The sequence below is a fragment of the Pteropus medius genome, unplaced genomic scaffold (assembly GCF_902729225.1).
Source record: "Pteropus medius unplaced genomic scaffold, Ma_sr-lr_union100, whole genome shotgun sequence".
Classification (NCBI taxonomy): domain Eukaryota; kingdom Metazoa; phylum Chordata; class Mammalia; order Chiroptera; family Pteropodidae; genus Pteropus; species Pteropus medius.
In genome coordinates, this window is record NW_024340701.1 from 13,093,247 (window position 1) to 13,099,741 (window position 6,495).

At 39.4% G+C, this 6,495-nt stretch overlaps 1 long non-coding RNA gene across 1 annotated transcript; it reads right to left on the minus strand.

Moving 5' to 3' along the window:
* Positions 1 to 2,196: 2,196 nt before the first annotated feature.
* On the minus strand, positions 2,197 to 6,207 carry LOC120621969 (uncharacterized). The gene is made up of 3 exons (XR_005658373.1): positions 6,138 to 6,207; positions 3,738 to 3,846; positions 2,197 to 2,620 (listed from the first exon to the last, which is right to left on the minus strand). It is a non-coding gene; the product is annotated as an uncharacterized LOC120621969 (long non-coding RNA).
* Positions 6,208 to 6,495: the final 288 nt, after the last annotated feature.

Consider the following 6,495-nt stretch of genomic DNA (forward strand, 5'->3'; position numbering starts at 1 on the left):
TACTCATAATTTGAAGAAAAGTAGGTAAATATTAAAATTTTTTGACCTATAACTACATATTGTCCCTATAACTATATTCATATTTTGCAGCTAAAATATCCCAATATAGGTAAGCTTGCATACCCTTGGCCTAATGTAAGGCTTTATGTCTTAGGCGGGGTTCCCTAAAAAACTTTGAATTAAAGCTTTCGTAGTAAACTTTACTGGAGAATACAGTTCCAGGGAAGCAGGAAAGGGAGAAAAAGGAGTAGGGCTGTGAAGACAGGAAAAGAAATACAAAGGAAAGCATTACCAATCGATCACAGTTCAGTGACAGGAAATGCCTTCTGAGAGATCCTATGAAACTATTGCTTCTCTATACGAGCTGAATACAGAGAAAAATGGAGAATTATCTCACTGGTAAAGTTCACTCTGTGAAACGTCAGCTCGCTCACAAGTCCAACTTGTATTACCTGGACACATGGAAACCCCAGGGAAGGCAGAACTCTGGACACCTGAAGCACCTGGAAGTACCTGAGGTGCGAGTCACTCTGAAGTAGGAGAGCCCATGGTTCTCCTTCCTGTATGTGTGCAGCCTGCAGCCCTGCTGCCCAACCACAGTGAGCCAGCATGAATACATCACACTGTATCTTAGGGCCTCATGGTGCTTGCTGCCTCAGTAGCAGCAGGGAAGACCCAGAACAGGAACTATTGTGCTGAAACGAGGGAGTGAAGATAGGTAGAGTATCACGACAACTTGGCTCTGCCACAAAGTGGTAACAGAACTCAAGAGCAAAACCTGCCCTCTTCAGCCTATAGGAATACAGTCATTATCACATGATCTTCCTAGAGGGCTATCAGGAACATCAAGCAGAAAACCATGGCCAAGAAAATATGGAGCACTATACAAACTGGGTCTGGCAGAACACCTGATAAACAACAAATAACTTCTAAAACATAAATAGCAGCTCTACTTATTATTGGTATTGTGATCAGGCAAGTTTCTTAAATCAATTAGTATAGGTTAAGCTGTTACAATAAAAGTCCCTAAATCTCATTTGCACCAACATAATATTACTCTTTGTTTATGTCTCAGTCCAGTGTCATTTGGAGCCCTCCTCCAACTAGGAGTGACACCATCTTGGGTAGAGGCCTTCAAAGTCACTACAGAAGGGCAGGAAAAGCTGGGGGCTTGTGCAGAATATTTTAAAAGGCTAATCTTAGAAGGAGCATACATCATTTCTGTGGCCAGAACTCAGTTCATGACCTAATCTAGCTGCAAAGGAGGCTTGGAAGTGTAGTTTGTGTGCTCAAGAAATGCCATGGTGAGTGGCATTATCTCTGCTACATTTAACCTTCCTGGACCTCAGTTTGACCTATACATTGAAGATAATGATATTCATATTCTCTCTCGCTCTCCAGTTTATTATGAGGATTAAATGAGGATATGTTAGTAAAATTATCAAGCTCAGGTTCAGATAAGTGTCAAGAAAATGATGATAACAGTGGCGACAAAAGAGGTGGTAATGGTAATAATTGTTGTGGTCATAATAATAGATACAATTACTACTGAAGTAGTTCTAGGATTTAGTGACCATATTTTGCTCAATATGTCAAATCTTGGCTTTAAAGCACTCTTTTTTTCTCTCTTCAGTCCTTTACAGTGTGAAGAGCTATCTCATCTTCCAAGGTCTAAGTTTCCCTAGCTCATTTTCTCTTTAGGGAAAAACGTCCATTACCCAAAATGTTTGGTAATTGTAGCAGGTTCTTGTTTCTTTCCCTCTTCATTTTGTTATGTTTTATACTTCTTGGCCTCCTACCTTCTCAGTTGGGAAGGATCTATATCTGTCACGTGGCCCAGCCCTGTGTGGCTTTGGTTATATGGCCACAAGCTGGAGCCAACTAGCATCAGGGAAATTAATCAGAGCATCAGGAGTTGGCCTTTTCTTCACAATGGTGCCAGTATTCCAAATTACCAAGTCATTTATGTAGTCACTATATACTTACTGGGTACCTTCTATGTACCAAACTCCATACTGAGCACTGGGGATACAAAGATAAATAAGACATGGCCCAGGTCTTTAAGAAGGATGGCCATGAAAGGCAGCATAAAAAACAACAGAACTGAAGTGACTAACTCTCCTTGTGGACAACAGACTTGGGGCTTTTAGGAAGAGACAGGTCATTGTCAGGTAGGTGTCATAGGAATGGATCGAAGAAGGCTGTTTGAACCTAACTCAATAGGAAAGTGGGCTGGCAGAACATGATGGCCTTGGATCTCAACTAACCATCTTGGAAATGCAGGCTTAGGCTGTAACCCTAAGGGCACTTGAGAACAAAGATCCTCAGTCAGCCAGCCAGACAGGCTACAGATAGCGATAGTGAGGCAGGGAATCTACAGCCCAGGACTCATAGACATCACAGGGATATTAAACTCACCTAAGACTTACCTAAACTTCAGTTGAGAAGTAACACACTTTATCCAGACCCCATTCATAGCAAGAAATGGTCCTTCGGTGTCTTAATATATTGGATGAGCTGAGTCTTTAGTTCTTAGGCCTGGTAGTGGGAGATGGAGGCAAAGATATTGCAGATTCTTATGGTCCCTCAAGTCTGGCCTTCACCACCAGGTTTCACACCTCTGAAAAGTAAAGTCCCATGTGGAGTAAGTTACTTTTCAGTTGCTAGACCACCTTATCTCTTATAGCTGTGTCATATTGAACCCACAAACAAGTATTTCTATAGTCTTCTTGACCCCATAACGTCTAGATTCCTGTCCTCTCTCCTGAGTCTCCTAGAGTCCATGATTCTGGAGGCATCATGTTGTCATGGAAAAATGCTGGCATCTATTTCAGTTAGGAATTATTTTCCTTCAATGAAAGTAGTTCAAAGATTAAAGTCTAGAGCTGGTAAGATAGTTCTGTTTTTATCAATATCAGATTCCTTTAATCACCTTCTCTGCCATCTGAGCAGAGTAGCACAGACACTTTAAGGTGATGAGAGTGTAAACTGCCTGTCACTGCTTAATAACCTTTGCTTTGTTTTAATCTACTCTTGAAATTGTAGCAATTAGAGACCAATTTTTGCCATTCTCCCTTAAAGTGCATATCCTCCCTGTGGAAGTAAAACAAAAATCAGTAGTCTATTTCTTAATACAAGTTGGTTTCAAAAGATTATTAATGCCTGGTAAAATGTTGGAGTTTTCAAAGGTACAGAAAGAAAGAGTAGATCATTTTGCAATAGAGTACTAGTGTCTTAGTGTGTTCAGGGTGTTATAACAATACACCAAAAACGAAGTGGCTAATAAACAACAGAAATTTATTTCCTACAGTTCTGGAGGCTGGGAAATCCACTATCAAGGCACCAGCATGGTCATATTTGGTGAACCATTTTCTGATTCATAGCCAGCACCCTTTCTCTGTGTCCTTACATGGTAGAAGGAGCTAAGGTCTCTCTGGAACCTCTTTTATGCGGTCATTGATCCTATTCATAAGGGCCCCACCCTCATGACATAATCACCTCCCAAAGTTCCCACCTTCTAATACCATCACATGGGGGGTTAGGATCTAATACATGGCTATGGGGGGTGAAGAAACACCAACATTTAGTCTACAGCAACTGGGAAAGTTAGGTATCTTAAAGGAGAGAGGATTTTTGTGGGTGCAAAGGGGAAACAGGCTTGTGTCAATTTCAGTCTGAGGAATTTATTGCAAGGTTACAAGCGAATTTGCATTGCTGGGATACTACTTAATTCTTACCTATGGAATCATTTGTCTTTTAGTACCTTGAAGATTGGTGTAATATCACAGGCCTCATCATTTCTGTTGATACAATCTGTATCCCAGCTATCCACTTCTCTATTTACATCTATTAATTCCACATGCAAAAAAAAAAAAGAGTACTGTATTAACTGAGGTAATTCTAGTCCATGTAACAAACTAAAAAATGTATAAAAGCTCAAATACAATAAAAATTTCTCATTCAAGTACAGTCCACAACAGGTAATCCTGATTGGTGATGGCCTTATTTTTAGGAATTTCAGAAGCCCAGATGCCTTCTATCATGTGGCTCCACCATCTTCAATAAACGATTTCCAAAACTATCATGCTTACCTCCCACAAGCCAGTGGTAAGAGAAAAAAGCATGGAAAATATCCCATGGGAGGTTTTAAAAGACAAGGCTGGGAAGGGGCACAACATATTACTTCTGGTACCTCATTCCATTGACTGGAACTCCATCAGACAGCCATACTTAGCAGTTAATAAGACTAGGAGGTGTAGCCTGGCTCATGCCCATGAAGAGGAAATGAGTTTGGTGAAAGGTATTCTGTCTCTGCCATAAGTATCTGCTCTGTCCAAGCATTGGGCAATGTACTAGAAAAACAGCTGTTAACAACACAGATATAGCCTTCCCTCAAGAAGCTGAAAGTAGAGAGAAGAATGAAGAGCTTCAATGAATAATCACAAACACATGAACACATATTTAAACAATACCATTACAAATATAATGAGAACCTAAAGTACAAGGGGCGAGTTTAATAAGCATTAGGACGTAGATGACAGGGGTCTACGATGTAAAGGAATAAGCAGGAATTAACATAATTAAGAGAGATTCTGTGTGTGCACAAGCACATGCATGCACGCATCACATTAAAGAAAAGCATTCCAGTTATAGCATATGTAAGGGCCTTTGGCATGATATGCCATTGGTTCCATTTACTCATTTACCAGGCTGAATGCCCAGTCTATGCCAGGTATTCTGTCAGTCCATAGAAGAGTCCAAAATGGAGAATGCAAAAATCCTGCTGTCTACTGCCACTACCTTGAAGAATATATTTTTCTCTATCACGAACAAGATCTTACAAATAATCTCGTATATTTGGTATAATTTCAAATGTGGATGAGGACCTTTATGCTGCTGAGTAATTTTCTTCCTTCCATTTATTAAGCAAACTATTGAGCCCACATCTAAGATATTAGCGTCATTTTCTTAACTCAGAGACCCAGCTTTACCCTACCAGAAAACAGGCTAAAAATTCAAATATCTGTCATACTCACAGTCCCTTTGTAAGAAAATCATCCCAAGCAGATTACCGTGTATGACATGTCTTTAACAGCCATGTTGCTACCCTGCTATCTGCCCCAGACTGGATGAGAGATCATAGCATGAGCTCATAGCTGCTAAGGGAAGGTGGCACAAACTGCCCAATTTTTTTTTCTGTTTATAGTAATGATTATTTTAATAGTAATAGTAGCAATAATATTTTATAGTAATAATTTGATGTCAAATTTATCCATCAGATTCCCTCTTAGTATGATAGAAGCCTGATTCTTATTTCTTTTAGAATAAAATTCAAAGACTATTTTTAAAAAAGGTTTGAGCACCCAAGGACTCCTATGTTGTCCTGGATGAGTAAGAATTTACAAAAAAAAGAAAAAGAAAGAAAGAAAGAAAAAAAGAAAGAAAGAAAGAAAGAAAGCAAGCAAAACAAAAAAAGAGCTGATTTGCTCTGCCTGTAAAGTAATAGGAATATTGGAGTCATGGTTTAATGAAACTTGTCTGCAAGCAAGACTCGAACATTAACACAGCACGTGAAGTTTTCCTCATGGGAAGGTAAGCCAGCAGTTTTTGAGACATTTAGTAATCCAGTTTCTCTCTGCTATAATCCCTGTAGTCATCCCTAAATTTTTAGTGAAAGTCTGCTACATATAGCTACCTTCTGTCAGTGATAATTTGGAGAATGAAAAATAAAATTGACAACAAAGGGGACAGAGTGGTAGAGGCAGGAGGGCAGCTACAAGAGGCCGAGTTGAGTTGGTTGATAGAGAAGACAAAATTCACAACAAGAGGCTATAAGAGATCATAAGGAGTTATGTCATGAATACCCTTAAATCTTCAGGAGGGCACTGCGCTGCCCACTGCAGACAGAAGGGCTCCAAGCTACCTTATCTGGTCATTAAGTTAAAAAGTGGCTCACAGAAGGCTAAAGCACATGGGGCCATTGAGGTAAACTTCACAGGCTTCCACTCTGGTCCTGCTGACATCAAACGAGCACACTTTCAGAAAGTTGTGAAGAGAGATACTGATGGCTTGGTTTAGCATTAATGCTTAAGTTCTTTGAGCAATCAAATAAGCAGAAAGGAATACATTGCTTTTACTTTCATCCTCATCTTCCTATTTCCAAATGTTTATGTTGTTGGTTGATTGAAGGTTGCTGTTTCTTCTTTTTTATTTCCTGCAAGGAAATGAAAAATTACATCTTTAAAAGCAGCCATAAAGCTTTTCTGTAATTACCAAGAAACCTATCAATTTATAGACAACCCAACTAATAACATATAGGGTTGTGTTTTTGTTTTTGTTTTGTCTTTGGGTTTTTTCTTTTTGCTCTCTGAAGCTAGCTAACTTTGGAGTGATATTTTAATTTATTATTATGAAAGGGAAAGCAACTGGTTTTTAATGGTTACAGAATGGTGACTTGCAACCCGGTCCCAGCTGCTGTCACCACAGTGCCACAAG